This window comes from Rhagoletis zephyria, unplaced genomic scaffold (assembly GCF_001687245.7).
Source record: "Rhagoletis zephyria isolate East Lansing unplaced genomic scaffold, Rhagoletis_zephyria_1.1 Rzeph_scaffold_03383, whole genome shotgun sequence".
Taxonomy (NCBI): domain Eukaryota; kingdom Metazoa; phylum Arthropoda; class Insecta; order Diptera; family Tephritidae; genus Rhagoletis; species Rhagoletis zephyria.
In genome coordinates, this window is record NW_016160466.1 from 20,034 (window position 1) to 36,752 (window position 16,719).

Here is a 16,719-nt window from a genome sequence, read left to right on the forward strand (position 1 = left end):
GTATTGAAGATGACCCTCGCTCAGGCGGCCCCGTTACTGCCGCTACACAAGAAAATGTGGAAGAAGTTGCGAAACTTGTACTGGAGGACGCCCGAATAAAGGCTAAGTTATTAGCAGAGAGAACTAACCTATCCGTAGGTACTATACACACTATTCTTCATGATCACATTAATCTATCAAAAGTGAGTGCAAGGTGGGTACCGCGAATGCTCACATCACACCAAAAGCAAGTGAGAGTGGAGTGCAGTAGAGAGTTTTAAAGCTTTGTGGGGAAAATTCAACAAGAATTTTGGACCGTCTTGTTACTGGAGATGAAACATGGGTTCATCACTATGACCCTGAAAGTAAGCAAGAGTCTATGCAGTGGCATAAGAAAGGTGCAGACCCCCCTAAAAAATTTAAAGTCACTCCATCCGCCGGAAAAATCATGGCCACAGTGTTTTGGGATACGAGAGGAATTTTATTGATTGAGTACACGAAAAAGGGTGAAACCATCAATGCAGCATCTTACGCTACCACTTTGCATAATTTAAGGTAAGCAATCTAAGAAAAAAGACGGGGAAAACTGGCTGCCGGTGTGTTGCTTCTTCATGCCAGCGCTCCGGTTCACACAGCGCGTGTTTCGAAAACCGCTATACGAGATTGTGGCTTCGAAGAAATCAATCACCCACCGTATAGCCCAGACCTGGCCCCTAGTGATTTCTTTTTGTTCCCGAATTTGAAAAAGGATCTTCGTGGAAAAAACTTTCTGATGATGAAGAGCTCAAGGCGGCAATAAATGCTAATTTTTCGGACAAGGAGGAAAGATATTTTTTTGAGGGCATTGAAAAATTAATTTCAAGAAATAATAAGTGTATTGAGGTTATGGGGAGTTATGTTGAAAAATAAAAATATATTGGCTTTAATTCGAGTTGTGTTTCATTGCGATATCGAGAGTACATTGAACGTCCCTCGTATATGGGCAAATCTCGCATAAACGTAGTAAGTAATAGTCAAAGCACCCTGGTTGGCCTTCAACGGTCGTACATACTATTCATATTTAGTGTGGTTATATTTCGTTTGGCCGCCAATTCTTTTGCGAAGTATCGATAACACTTATGTAAATACTCCCAGTAAGTGAGTGGAGTAGGAATATGCCACTTGAATGCAATTTTCAAGTACTCGTATGCTATTTAATACTCGTTTAAAACGATGGATTAAACCTCTATTTCATTGTATTACTTTTAAATACAGTTAAAACTTATGTATATTCCATTAGTAATTATCGCGCAAGTATTGGACTATATACATACGCTTCTCTTCTGCATATACAATTCCGAGTTAAAAAACTTAATCGCTTCATTTCATCTCAAAAATTCTTGAGCTTATGAATATTAATAAAAAGTACGCATATATTATATAAACAAATGCACTTACTGACATAAATATTTATGTGCCTCACTCAATTAAGTATTCAGTTTGTGATAAGAAATTGTTTACGGTTGTGAACACATAGCCGGCTAGTTTATACTTAAGTACTTAGTAAACGAGTTTACTTTGTGTCTCTGATAAGCCAATTGAATTGTATACAAGCCATTTGATTTTGCTTTAATAATTAAAATATTTTATACTAACTATGTTCACGTTGAGCCATTAACTCGAGTTTAAAGTTTTGAGTTTTAGTCTGTTCCAATAGCAGTCCGGTTTACAGGATTTAGTCAGAACTTACAGGAAGTCGTTCCTATTGACATAAAACCTGTAAGTAGGAACACTTTTGAGAGAGTAACTGAGCAACTGTTCCTAGTCAGAAGTTACAGGATTTAGTCCGGAATCTTTTTTCCTGTAAGTTCATGAAAAGTGTCAAACGATCAGCTGATTTGCATGTGCAAACAAAAACAGAAAGCGGTGAAAGCAAAGAACAATATATTTGTAAAAAATGGAAGTAAACAACGAAATATTTGAATATGTACACATTTTAATAATTAGTTAGTGATATTTCAGCCAAATCAGTGTTGTACAAATGACATGTAAACAAACCGACTGACGTTTTTACAGGAAACAGTGCTTTTTGCGTTCCTATGCACTTCTGCATCTGTTCTCCTTTGACTCTCATTTGAGAGCGCAAAATTTTAGTTTGACAGTTCCACAGGTTTTAGTCCGAAGTTCAAAGGAACAGACTATTTATGAACAACTGTCAAGTGTTCTCATTGGGGTGTTTAATTTGACATTTGTTTGTTTACATTTTCTTATTCACATTTAGCCTGTTCCCGTACTCCAGGGTTTAGACAGAAATAGTCCAAAGTAGCCGTGGTGTAGAATACCAACCGTTTAGGTGGTGATTAAACTTAAACATCAAGAATTTGTTTCCGACCATTATTTATAACTATTATCATTATTTTTTCGATAATGCGATGTATGCCGATGGTCTTATTGCTCACGCTAGAAATACAGTACATGCTTACACACATAGTACCCGTGTCAGAATTTTGAAATTAATTGAATTTCTGTCGCAGACACTCCCAACAACTTCAGACCTATGCCGCCAATTAACCTCTGTCGCTTTTCTGGCTTATGAATTCATGCGTACACTATGTAACAAAAAACTACATACTACATACTTACATACGAAAATAATTGGTAAACATTTTTTAGAGATCACGTTAGTCATTTGTATATGTATATATGTATTTATGTATGTATAAGACTTTTAAAATTGTTTGAATTCATAATTTCATAACAGCTGAAACTATAATCATGTTTATATATATACAGATGCGTGCAACTAATTAGCAACGAAATTCAAAACGATATTGCTTGCAAATTATGTTTATTTATTTATTTATTTTTAATAATTTTCATTTAAAATATAATTCAATCTATATCAGAAAACACAATAACAAAAGTTGCAAAGCTTGCACAAATTGCAAAAAAATTAATCAAACTTCAAAAAATTGTCATCAAAATTTCAAAATTTTTAATTAGAATATTTAGAAAATTTTCAGGTATGCAATTTGCAAATTGCAAAAAAATTAATCAAACTTCAAAAAATTGTCATCAAAATTTCAAAATTTTTAATTAGAATATTTAGAAAATTTTCGGGTATGCAATTTTGTAGCCCATTCAATTTTAGTATAATAAAGTGCAAGTTTCAAGTCGCTAAAAATTACAGTTGATTTTTTAGAATTTTTTTTGTTGAGGGTGTTGCGCATTTTCTTCCATATAACACATGATAAATTTTTTTTTTTACATGGAAAAAAATCCGCAACACCCTCGACAAAAAATATTCTAAAAAATCAACGACAATTTTTAGCAACTTGAAACTTGCACTTTATTGTACTAAAATTGAATGGGCTACAAAGCATACCCGAAAATTTTCTAAATGTTCTAATTAAAAATTTTGAAATTTTGATGACAATTTTTTGAAGTTTGATTAATTTTTTTGCAATTTGTGCAAGCTTTGCAACTTTTGTTATTGTGGTTTCTGATATAAATTGAATTATATTTTAAATGAAAATTATTAAATTATTAAATTATTATGTATATAGACTTGTGTCGTTAACGAATTATTTAGTTGTTTACACTAGTTCATTAAAGTGAACGCGTGACCTAGTTCGAAATTCTAAATGAACTCCTTTTTCAGAGTTTCCTTATCTAAAAATTTCGTTACAATTTATTATTTTCCACTGTGTGTTAAACTTTAATAGTGGAAGTTATTTATAGTGTTACCACACTCTACGATTGATTAAAGAGCCTGAAGTGATGAAGGTCACTCAAAGTTCCGGTTATAATATACGCTCGAGAGAAACTTTATCAGAAGTTTTGATTCCCAAATGAGGCGTTTGCGGTGTGCTTGACTACCGATGGCTGGACATCTTTTACCAGCGCAAGTTATATTGGTGTTACAGCTCATTACATTGATAAAAACACAATGCTTTGTTCAGATCGTTTGTGTTACAAAGGGTTTAACGCTAATCACCTCGTTTAAGAATAAAAAATAAAAATTAATAAACTCTGTTATTTACTAAACAATTCGTAACTTGATGTTTATCTATATAATACGGTTGACAAACGGGCACGCTTATTTTTAGAGTTGAATTTTAATAAAAAGTCAACAACAACCAACTGAAAGCAACGTAAAAAAAATATAGAACTTATAAAAAAAAATAATGAAAACGAAATAAATGAAAATTCAACTGGCCGTGGGACTCGAACTCACGACCTTGCGGCTCGTTTATCCTTATAACTGCCGTCTGTTAGGTCAAAATTATTATGCGTATATGTGTGCCAGATTATATGCATAAGCTTTGCCGTCTGTCACAACTTTAATATGCAATTTTAGGTTGTGTGAGATATCTTGAATTACGGAAGGGGTGCGGATTTAAATTAAATGGAAGTAGATCTTGGCCGCAGTTTTGGTGTGCTATAGGGTCCGCATTTCGTTTGTTTAACCCCAACTTACTAGTGAGTGATGTTGCGGGAGCCATTCCTTCTCACCCTCTATCCAGCACACCAGAATCATGAAGCAAATAACTAAGCATTTCTCTAGTGAATTACTGAACTAAAAAGAACTTATTAATTTAAGTAATTTGAACTAGAATATTCGATCACTAAAATTAACTAAATTTCCCAACTCTACTCATATCAGTATCCCTGAAGCTACGACAAATCTCGAGTCACAATTTATGGGGAATTAACTGAGGGAAGATATTCAAGTATGTATCTATGCAATCTAACGCTACTGGAACTTACAGTAAACGTTTGGATTTAGTTCGAATGAGGTTGAAGNGACTTTATTGAATTTGGTCCGCATAGTGAATTAATCAAAATTCAATAAGTCTTCCGAATAATTTGACAATGTTGCCGGAAATGGACTGCCGGTTTCACAACAAACCAAGTTATAAATTTATTGATAATTTAATTTTCATTTTTATAACACACACTCTCTTCCATATATTGAATTACATACATATGTGAATATGTGTCGAAAAGCTACATATTTGTTTACAATGCCATTGCACCAGAACTTAAATGGCAGTCTGGTTATCATCTACTTTAGTGACATTGACCAACGAAAGTGTATTTTTAACTCAATTTCCATTGGCTTTTAGCTCAGACTTACATTAGGCTGACGATTTGGCGATATATTCATTCGAATTATTTTGCTGGATTCAAGACCTTGCTTCCATGTTCACGTCTATGCGATTTACCAGCTAAAAGCTTAAAGCATGCTTACTAACATTTTTGAAATTAAGCAAAGTATTACTGTTGTTTTATGTTAATCATGCAGGTGTGTTATGATTTAGGCTGTCTTCTTAAAAGTATTAATGCAAAATTTCATTATCTTTTATCTCCAAATCATGATTTATATCAATGTCCAATAAGCGCAACCATAACGAAATACCAATTGTTAATAAGGTTGCGCGAATTACAAATAATTCTTTGCAATTATGCGTTTAAGAGGACAGCCCTACTCGTGACGCCATGTTTCTGTACTTACTATTCACACAATCAAAGATATTGCGTGCAATGATACTTTTATGTCGTTGCTGCTGAAGACCGCTCGTTATTTGTCCGCAGTCTGTATTGAACCTAGCAGTCATACACAAATCGTTTATCATAAGATTACGACTGCCAGAATTGTGATCTAGTTCAAGAACTGTTTGTTTGAGCAATATTTGGTGAAATACGAAAATCAACAATCAGCAGTGCTTATCAATCTTATCTTTCCGCGGCATCGGCAGGTGTGTGAGTTGCATTATTTATTTATTTATTTACATACATATGCATTTGTAAACAAATTAGCGATCAATCTAATCTTTTTAATTAATTGACTGAAATTTAGAGAGCAAATGTACATGTCGCTCATTTGCTTAAAGACTGCCGCAACTCAAAAAACAAATGTTTTGAATTAATGAGATCAAATGTTTACAAAAAAAAACCATACGTTTTCCAACAAAAATAAGAAAAACAAATTCATTATTAAACAAAAACAAAATAGGAACATCGCTGTATGCTTTTATAACCAGCGTTGGGACCAAATACACCTTTATGAGTAGCTTTGATTTCGATAAAACCGAAAGATTAAAAATCGGTCATCTTCGTTTTCGTGACACTTGAGCTTGTTGGAGTTTGTAAAATGTAGGGAATGCAAAACTTATTTGCATGTTTAAGTCCATACCTGCATATCGGGGAATTATATTCAATACCCTCTATCTGCAATTTTCATAAAAACTTTTTAGTGATATTAGAACCCATCTGAGACTTACCTGTCATCACTGATGTTAATTCTGACTTCACCGAATTCTAAATTTTACCGCTAAGTATAAAATAAAGGCGCTAGATCTAGTGGAAAAATTCGTAAAATGGCAACACTGATTGTGGCTTGTCTCCATTAGAGCAAAGTGAGGAAGTATCGAATATTTTATTTTTGTTCGAGGGAAAAAAACTCCAGTATTCAAGCTGTGTTTCTCACTTGTTGATTTTTGAGTTACATATGTCGTTCTTCCAGCAAACAAGTGACATGCACTTACATACATATTTCACATCAATTGCCGATAATTTATTTGAATATAAAATTAATGTACATATGTATATGCTTTTGTATACTTTAAAGAAATCGCAGTTAAGTTGAACGATCGACTATTTATCGATAAATGTAAATAGAAAAAAGTACAAGTAAAACCTCCATATAATGATTTGAAGGGACTGGACAGATGCTTTCTTATATCTATAGTTTCATTATATTTATAGAATATCAAAATTTCGATACAACGAAAAATGCTAACTTTTTTTTTTTTAATTTGTTATAAGTATAAATATTGCTCGTTTTTTAATATAGAGAAATAATTCAAAACTTATGATTTTTAAGAAATGGCGAAGATATATATCGTCGATGCCTTTGCAAAACCGCCCATCGACCAGTTGCAAAACCGCCTAAATCGCCGTTGTGGCAAAAATGAGATTAGGTAACCCTGTCTCCAGGCATCGATATTTATGCATAAAAATCGTAAAACCGTCATTAAAATAACAGATTTTTGTAAAATAATACCGGGAGAAAATAGCGCTCTCCTGTAAAATTTCAGAGCCGTATGTGTCTTTACATCTGTCCTTTTGTACAGCCGAACTGTATGAATTGATCCCACAAAATTTAAATTTTGAAATAATTNGGGACCCTAACCGTCAACGTATTCAGAATTCCTTAGTTTTTCGTTTTATCAAGGTTCGTTATATCGAGGGTTGACTGTATACATGCAAATATTACAAGCTACAGAATGATCTAATATGTTGCAGGAAAATGTGCTATCTGGAAGTGTGCGTTCCGGTCACGTCGCACATTCGATGCAAAACTTAATTATCGCTTACTTACAATTGGAGGTTTGGATGTGTAAAAATTACTATATTCATAAACAAATAAAAATGAAATCAAATAGGGTGGAACGCACAAGTAAATTAATAGCAAAGCTTATTAGGTACATTTGTTGAAAGAGTTATTTTTAATATTTATTTGTCTGAACTAAGTTAAATTAAACTACCTGCTGGTTGTTTGCTGATTGACTTTTTTATGGTTACCTATAAAACTTTTAAAGTTCCCTATCATTGCGAATTCGTCTCCAAATGATCTCTCAACTTTATTTAAGGAGTCTGAAAGAGTTCTTTTTTTTTATTGGCCAATATGGATGCGAAAAAGCTGCACAAACAAAGAATGTCAGCGCATTTTGACAACTTAAATTCGATTGAACATCTTTTTTGGGTTGTCCTCAGTCCATCAAGGTTACAAATAAAGATTATGTAAATATTTGTAGGTCTAAATTTTTTCAAAAGCCACATTGTTCATATTTTTCATGGTTCTTAAAAAAATGTGTGCAATAATTGTAATAAATAAAATTATTTAAAAATAATAATAAAATGAATTAGAAATTAACTGATTTCTCCTTTTGCAGGCGATGTAGTTTTAAATAACTTAAAACTAAAAGAAAATGCCCTTGATGAAGTGGATTTGCCGGTGCAGCTTGTCTATGGTTTTCTAGGTAAGTGAAAGTTTTTCTTCTTCTTCTATTCTGACATTCAGCTGAAAACTGTAGTCCGGAAGGTCAAACCATCACGATTCGTGGTCCTATAGTTACAACAGCAACAATCTATTACATTGCTTGCATAGATGTTGTGCGTGAATTGGTGGCTTCGGGTAACCGCTCTCAACGAAATTTCCGATCTCGGTGTTGTTTTTGACTCTAATGCTGGATTTCCACTAGGCATTAAATGGCAAAAATTGTAATGACAAAGTTGGGCCTGTAAAAATATTCGTATCATTACGTTAAAAAATAGTCCACAAGTTTTATATAGCCAATCCTTAGTTAGGGGTACGTTTTACAGCCCTTTATAGGTGAAGAGCCACCTTATCGGTAACTTATGCATTCCTACTAGAAATTGATCATATAGGAGAAATATCTTTAAAAATTTATTTGTGGATTTTTTGCGATACATAACCTCTTTCCTATAATAGGTAAGCTGGTCTTAAAGATACCATGGAAGAATCTCTACAGTCAACCAGTGATGCACAAATCGAGGATCTGTATATGCTTGTTGCGCCCAAGCAAGCGGTTCAATATGATGCCGAGAAAGAAGAAAAATACGATCTGCAGACAAAGCAGGCCGCGCTCAAAGCGCTTGACGATGCACACAAAAAAGAACTAATGAAAAGTATATAATCTTAGGATTTTAGAAAAAAAAACAGGTGACTCTTAAAGCGATTCTCATTTTAGATGAAGCCAAACCGGATGCCACATTTTCCGAAAAACTAACGGCGCAAATCGTTAATAATCTTCAAGTAAAAATATCAATATCCATATACGCTATGAAGACACCTCCACAACGGGTGAGACATTCGCAGTGGGTGTTACGCTACACGACCTCGAGCTGTATACCACCGATGAAAACTGGGAGAAGTGCTATCTCACGCAACAAGTCAGCCGTGTCTTTAAAATTGCAAATCTCGACTCATTGTCAGCGTATATGAACTGCAGAACCAGCATTTATTCAACACTGTCGAAGGAAGAGTTGGCAAATGTTTTTCGTAAAAATATTGCACAAAAAGATTCGGTGCCAGCCGACTATAATTATGGTGAGTAACTAACGAGCGTGTGATTGATATTCTCAGCGTCATAAGTAACTTCTCTGTTGACAGTTGTTGGTCCGATTTCGGTAATGGGGAAGCTACAGCTAAATATGAATCCCGAGTACGATACCCCAGCATTTGTGATACCAAAGATCGACTTAGCCTTAGAAATGCAAAAGCTGCGGTCGGTCTGACGAGCACGCAATTCCAAGAAGCTATAAAGCTGGGTGAATCTATGAACCGTATGCAATTGGGCGCACGGTACCGTAAATATCGACCCTCTAATATACGTAAGTGGAATGTGTACGACTAAATTATTGTCGCTTCGGCATAGTCATTTCATTCATATTCTTCCTTCAGCATATAAGAAACACTACCGCCAGTGGTGGCAGTTTGCCATCAATGCCATTTTGGAGGAAGACATTAAAAAACATAACAGAGAATGGACATGGCAGCATATCAAAGAGCATCGTCAACGTTGCAACACATACGCAGAGGTAGGACACAAATAGTTATGGTGGAAATCCTTTTTTGATTTTCAGAAAAGGACTGTCTTATGGATAAAATCCGCTCCATTATTTAAATACGTGCATTTCTATTTTTTCCTACAGAGCTTTAAAGAAAGGAACTTTCTAAAAAACCACCGGCCAGCCTATCGAAACCTGTACGTTGCTCGAGCAGAAGCTGGATCTGTTTAATTTAGTTTTGATACGTAAGCGCGTTCAAATTGAGGTGGATAAAATCCGAAGGACGAAGAAACGAAAGCTTCACAGAAGAGTGGCTGGTTTGGTGGCTGGTTCGGTGGTGGACATAAGGCCGAAGATGAAGGAGCTAACGACATTGGTAAAATTGCTGTACATATAAGCCACAAGTGTTTGCACAAACATAATTTCCTATTTATTCCGGTGCAGTTAAAAAGTTCGAGGCCGCAATGACCGCAGACGAGAAGGCGAAGCTTTATGATGCTATTGGCTATCAAGAGGGCACGCCCCCACCAGATATGCCGGTACAGTACGAGGCTATAAAAATGCAATTCAAACTGCTTGCTTTGGAAGTTGGTCTGTACGATGACAGTAGTGTAGTGGAAAAGAGAACTTTAGTTTGGACCAATTGAAAACGCTTATGCTGTTGAATTTCTCCATGACTACTTGCAATCTCTGCCAACGTCCTGGCGGAAATGCTTTAAGGTAATGAGGCTAAGATGACTTTTGAACCGATAAAAGTGTTAAAATGTTGCGATTATTGTTGTTTGTTTTTGTAGTGTTACTGTTGGCATGCATGAAATGAAACTTTTAGGCTTGCATCAGGATAACACAGCGCCCGTTATAATCGAATCTAAAACTACCGATAAATTAAATCTACTCGACATATTCTTCGAGACGAATCCTCTTGACAAGAAATGCGATCAACGTATTAAGGTATCGGCGCGCCCTTTGCAAGTCGTTTATGATGCCGATACGATAATACGCTTGGTAAAAGTATTCACGCCACCCAAAGCTAATTTATCCGAATTGGAAGGTGCCGCTACTGAACGCATGGCAAATTTCAAAGAACGTTCTGCTACGGGTCTGCAATACATGATCGACTCAAAATCTGCATTGGAGATAGATATACAATTTATGCCGAACATTATTATAATACCCAGTTCGGGGAAATACTCGCCTGATAGCAATAATAATTCGCTAATTGTTATAACCCTGGGCAAATTTATTGTTTCATCGAAACCGCACAATGTCTCTTCGAATGATCTGCAGGGCATGCTTCAAGCTGGAAAAGGCGACCTATCTCACGTATTGGAACGTGCATATGATCAAATTCAAGTTAGCATAGCTGACATACAGGTATGTTGTAGGTGTTTATGTCCACAGTGAATGAAAATAATGAACATAAACTTCCAGATAGTGGTTTCAAGGCCTGGAGAGGATTGGGAAAATACGCTTGCCTCTGCTGTGCAATCAGATATGCATATACTGCGTCCAACATCTGTCCTATGTAACGTGTCGTTATGCGCTGTGGATGATGATCCGCGATTGCCAAAGATGAAAATCGACATAGAGTTACCTTCAATTGCTTTAAATATAACTGAAGATCGTCTATTTGATGCGCTACGCGTGGCAACAAGCATCCCAATGCCGGAGAGTGATACGGCTCAACCATCACCAATTACGAGAGCATTAAGCACAGCTTCGTCGAAACTGTCGTTGGCTAGTTTTCTGACGCAGGAGAAAAAAGCCAAGAAACGCACAGAAAACCTCGATCTATCTACAGAGATCGTCCAGTATACGAATTTAGAGTTGATATTCACATTGAAAGAATTTATGGTTTCGTTAAATAAATCAGTACCTATAAAAGAACCGAAGCTAAGTGAGAATAAGAACAAAGTGTCATCATCGCCGAAGGAGTCCCCAGCGACGCCAGTAGAATCACCTCAGGATTCTAATGCATTCGGAACGCCTGTTGAAGAAATACCTAATGAGCAGTTACTGGAAGAGGTTGTCAGCTGCACTTCCTCAAATTGCACCGTTGAGACCATATTATCCTTGCATGTGCTGGAGCTGGGCGTAAAAATGTATCAACGCACATACGAAATGGTTGTGGAAGCAAAGTAAGTTAATAAGATAGATTAGAATGTTTTCGGTTTGTATTTAGAGTTTTATTGTTCTTTAGTCTGGGCGCTGTGAATTTGAAGCGTCATGACTCCTCTGAAAACTTACACTATCAGCTAAATATCATTGACACCCCACGATTTTCGGAAGAGCTCAAGTATTTACTTACCGTCTCATATATAATGGCGCATCGCACTGCCCTGAGTTTTTCTACACAAATACAATGCCACTGAGCAATTGATCAACATTAACTTCTCCACTTTAAACATAACACTGCATCAAGAAGTCCTGCTGCAATTGCTGGAATTGGCCGATTCTTTCCAACGCAAATTGGAAAAGGTTATTAAGCCGTCAACACCAGTTAACGAGCAACTTAAGGACCGTATAGCCTATGCTGGGGAATCAGGTATATTGAGTAAATTAGCTGTCATAGCGGAAGAGGGAGAAGATGAAGGTATTATAGCTCCGGTGAAGAGTCGTCCGCAGCGACTTGCAAAAGTGGTGGACAGCATACAGGTTCAGTAAAAGCCAAAATGGAGCAAGTTTCGTTGCTTCTGACATGCCAAAAGCGACCTTTGGCTTCACTGGAAGTGCAACATTTTGATGCGAATGTCATTTTGAAGTCATCCTACACTGAGTTGAATGTACGCCTGAAGGATATCGTGGTAACGGATTTGAATCCATTGACTAAACATAGTGGTGTAAGTTTTATAGCAGAGAAATTTAATACTTTTGATCCTTCAATAAACGCTTACTTAACAGATCCTTTCAATTGTTGGAGATAATGCGCTGGAGTGCCAAGTGATCAAATTTAATTTGGATGAGACTTCTAATTACAATTCAGACGACATGCGCATAACAGTATCGATTGGAGGCATGAAAATAGTATTCCTCAATTGGTTCGTCACGGGTGTCTTGGTATGTGGTTTTGGTCGCTGCTCATTTCGCTACCTTTAATAATATTTTAATTATTTTCTTATAGAGTTTTCTCAACAACTTCCAAGCGGCTCAAGCGGCCCTTGCCCAGGCGAGTGCTGCTGCAGCAGATGCAGCTAAACAAAATGCTATGGTTGCCTATGAGAATGCATCTCGCATGAAACTTGATATCAAAGTTAAAGCGCCCGTGATTATTGTGCCGATGGACTCACAAAGTTTCAATGCCATCGTGCTGGATCTTGGTTTTCTCTCATTGAATAATATCACAACTGAAGTGGAAGTGCGGGGTGATACTCGACGCGCGGTTCTTGATGAGATTAAACTTGAGTTGAAGAATATGCGACTAGCAAAAGCCGCCATTTTGCTAGAACAAAATCTGAGATCCTCGGTCGATAGTAAGTAGGATCGAGAAATAGTGTTTTTGATAAATCTCAAATATTTACCTTTCTGCTTTTAGCGGTTGACATGGCCTATGGCATTAAGTCTCATCTAAATATTTTGGATCCAGTTAGTTGTACTTTGATAGTAAAACGAATTTGTCTAGTACATGGTACAAAGATGTACCTGAAATGGATATTTCTGGGCATTTGAAATCAATTGAGGTAAGTTTTGCAATAGGAGTGGCCTTATATTGAAACTAATTTATGAAATACTTTATTTTATCACTGTGAATCAGTTCAATCTCTTTATGGAAGATTATGCGGTAATAATGGCTATTTTGAATCGTAATTTGAGCGAAGGAGCAGATGAATTCCCCCCGGTTGAGGAACCTGAACAACCACCATCTCCCAAACCTGCGCTCCTGATGTACGAACACAGGCTTCCAAAGCTGATGTCGAAGCGTAGGGCGGTTGCATCTAAACGCAAAGTTCTGTCAGCAGTAAATGCTTTTGGGTCTCCACAGAAGAATAAAATCCATGTACAAATGAAGTTCAGTTTCTTATTTGACGGTGTGTTATTAATTTGCTTTTAAGTAAGTATGTTTTCGCTTTAAAACACAGTGAAAAAAATATATAATTTCGTTATCTTATTTGCAGACAACGAAGAAGGGTTGGCACGATTCGGTCTGTATCTTCTATCACTAAAGGGAACAAATTAATAGATGGCACACTTAACACCTCCGTCGTGCTATGCAATATTCAAATCGATGATACGCGTCTGTCAAACAAAAGTCCAATTAAAAAATATCTTTGTCGCAAGGATTGGAATGAAAACCAGCTGGACCAGCAATCCGAGGAGTCAACAGATGTAATGGATGCTTGTAAGAAGGATGTCAATTATATGTTGGACTTAACTGCTAGTATTAGAGAAGATGATGTTTTCGGTACGTACATGCATTCGTTTTGGTCCTGTATTTTAAAATCAACAAATAAATAAAATTATTTCTCTGCCCATTAGCTGAGGTGCGTGTTTCCAGCTTCGATTTGATTTTATGCGTCGACTATCTCTTGAAGCTCGCTGATTTCTTAAATTACCCGAGGATTCTGAACCAACAAGTCCACAAAAGAAGAAAGAGAGCACTCCTACCCCAACTCACGCAGGTAAAAAACAAAAAAAATACAAAATGGCATATGCTTTATATGACCCTAAAAATGCGATTTCATTTTCTATTAGCTCCAAAGTAGCACCTAAGGCAGTGACCTCAAACCAAGCCGAGGCCGCTTCCCAACAGCTGCAAATAATAAAAAAATGAACTTGATATTGCATATCGAGGAACCCGATATTATACTAGTGGAAAACTAGATGATTTGAAATCGAATGCCATCATATTTAATGTGCAGGCGCAGTTAAATTATCGCGCAATCGGTGAAAAACAAATCATCAATGGACAAATTGATTCTTTGAAGATGTATATGTGTTCCTTTATGCCAGAGCGGCGTGAGGCTACGCGGCATTATATTTTACACCCTTGCATGATCAGTTTGCAGGGCTCAACACCCGAAGAGGAAGGCCTCCATGTCAGCTTAAAACTGAGTGAAATTATGCTGAATGTATCACCCGCTACTATAGAGCTATTGAACAAAGCTATGCGAACTATAAGCGCGGATAACGCCCAGGCACAAACGAATCAAAGACTTGAGACTGATTACAGTCATTTATGGGCAGAGGAAACGTTTCAAGATAGACGCTATTGGTTCCTAAAAGCCGGTAAGCCTGCTAAATTCCTTTCATATACAACCTTACTATATTCCTCATTTAATTTTTGTAGACCGTGCAGTTGACGCATTGGAATACATTGATAGCCAGATATTGGAAGTACCTCAAAAACAGAAGACAGAAAGATGTATCGTTGAAGTGCCCAATATTACTATTGTCATTGAAACAGGCATTGGCTATTATACGAAGCCTCTGATTGCACTTGATACGCGATTGAACGCGGTCGTCAGTGATTGGAGTAGTGATTTGAAAATTCGTGGCTCGCTTACGTTAAGCACTAACTATTACAATGAGTCCTTGGCAGTATGGGAGCCGATTATGAAATGAATGAACACATAAATCGTAAAGGTGAACACGAATATTTGCCGTGGGAATTAACTTACAAAGTGGATATAATAAGTCAGAAAAATGAAAACGACAATGAAATCGATGAAGAACAGGAAGAACAAACAGAAAAAGTCACACAAATTGCCATACACTCAGATGAAGATTTCAGTTCACAGTTACTAAGTCGTGCCTGGATCTGTTGGGTGTCTTGGGGAGGCCTTCTCCAGGCCATCAATGTAGAGGGTCTCTGTTAAACCCGAAGTGATAGCACCCTATGTTGTAGAAAACGATACCGGCTTCGACATTTCTATAAACTTTAGACGCGGTATATTCACGCTGCATGAGTGTCACTCGCCAAAAGCAACACTGGCTAAAAGCTTGAACAGCTCACTGATATTCGCATCGGAAGATGCTGATGCCAACTTTTCGCCAGAACAAGTAAAAGATTGTACGATTTCGCCTGGTGGACGTGCATACCTGCAAACAAAAGATTTATCTACAATTACCAATGAAGAAGACGAGGAATACAATTTATATGTGAAAGTAAGATTGAATCAATTACTTGATGGTACATTTTCAATGCTAATGGTTTTTAACACCAGGTGGGTGGCATAGACAAAGAAGGTAGTTCTACCTGTTTGCAAATCAGATCAACGCTACTTCCCGTTATATCGTGGCTCAAATCAAGATCCTTGGGGCATAGTTTCTGAAGTGCGCTCCGAGTATGGCACAACGAAAATCAATATACATGGCGTGGTCAAAGTGCGTATGAACTTTGTAGCTTTCGCAAATAAACTTGCAGTTAAATCTTGTGGTTTTATGTTCTAGGTACACAATCACTTTACCACAACACTTCTTATCCACCGGTATAAACAAGGGCTGGCGAGAGAAAAAATTTTAGTAGGCAAAGTGCTACCAGGAGAAATCTTTCATGTACCACTACATGCCATTTATGCAGATATCAAAGACTTACACTTCAGCTTAGAAGTATGTTGACTTTTGTGCTTACGAAATCTTATAATTACCCACAAATTATTGAGCTGTAAAATGTCTTTTGGTATTTTCAGGGCTACAATGTGTCTGTGCAGGGCATTAAATGGAATGATTGCCCAACAGATCTCGAATACGCCAGACATTTACAGTGTGATCCATTGAATACTTTTGAAACCTTCTATATCAATGTGAAGCGTATTAAAACCGAAATCTTCCATGAACACAGTGACAAATATACCATATTAAGCGCCTACTACACTTTGCATTTACGACCGCCGGTATATCTCTGCAATGCATTGCCAATCAGCATAAGTGTTTCTGTGGCCGGATGCAGCGTGCGCAGTGCTGAAAGTGAAGATTTAGAAAGAAATGTGTCGAATGCGATTAAGGAAGATATGCTGGACTATGGCGAAAAAGAAGTGGCGCCAGGAGATGTGTTACATTTGCCGACTGTCAAATTAAGTAGCAAATCGCGAGATAATCGCAGTTTTCTTGTTGTGCGGGTAGGTTTGGGGTGGAAGATCTATTGGTTTTGCCTATTCCGCTCTACTGCCTCATTATTTTTATTTTATTTTATTTCTATATATTCTGCTATAATCAATTTTTTTT

The 16,719-nt window shown here is 36.7% G+C and overlaps 1 pseudogene; it reads left to right on the forward strand.

Moving 5' to 3' along the window:
- LOC108368917 (vacuolar protein sorting-associated protein 13A-like) overlaps positions 1 to 16,715 on the forward strand; it is a 36,745-nt pseudogene extending 20,030 nt beyond the window's left edge.
- The last annotated feature ends 4 nt before the right edge of the window (positions 16,716 to 16,719 follow it).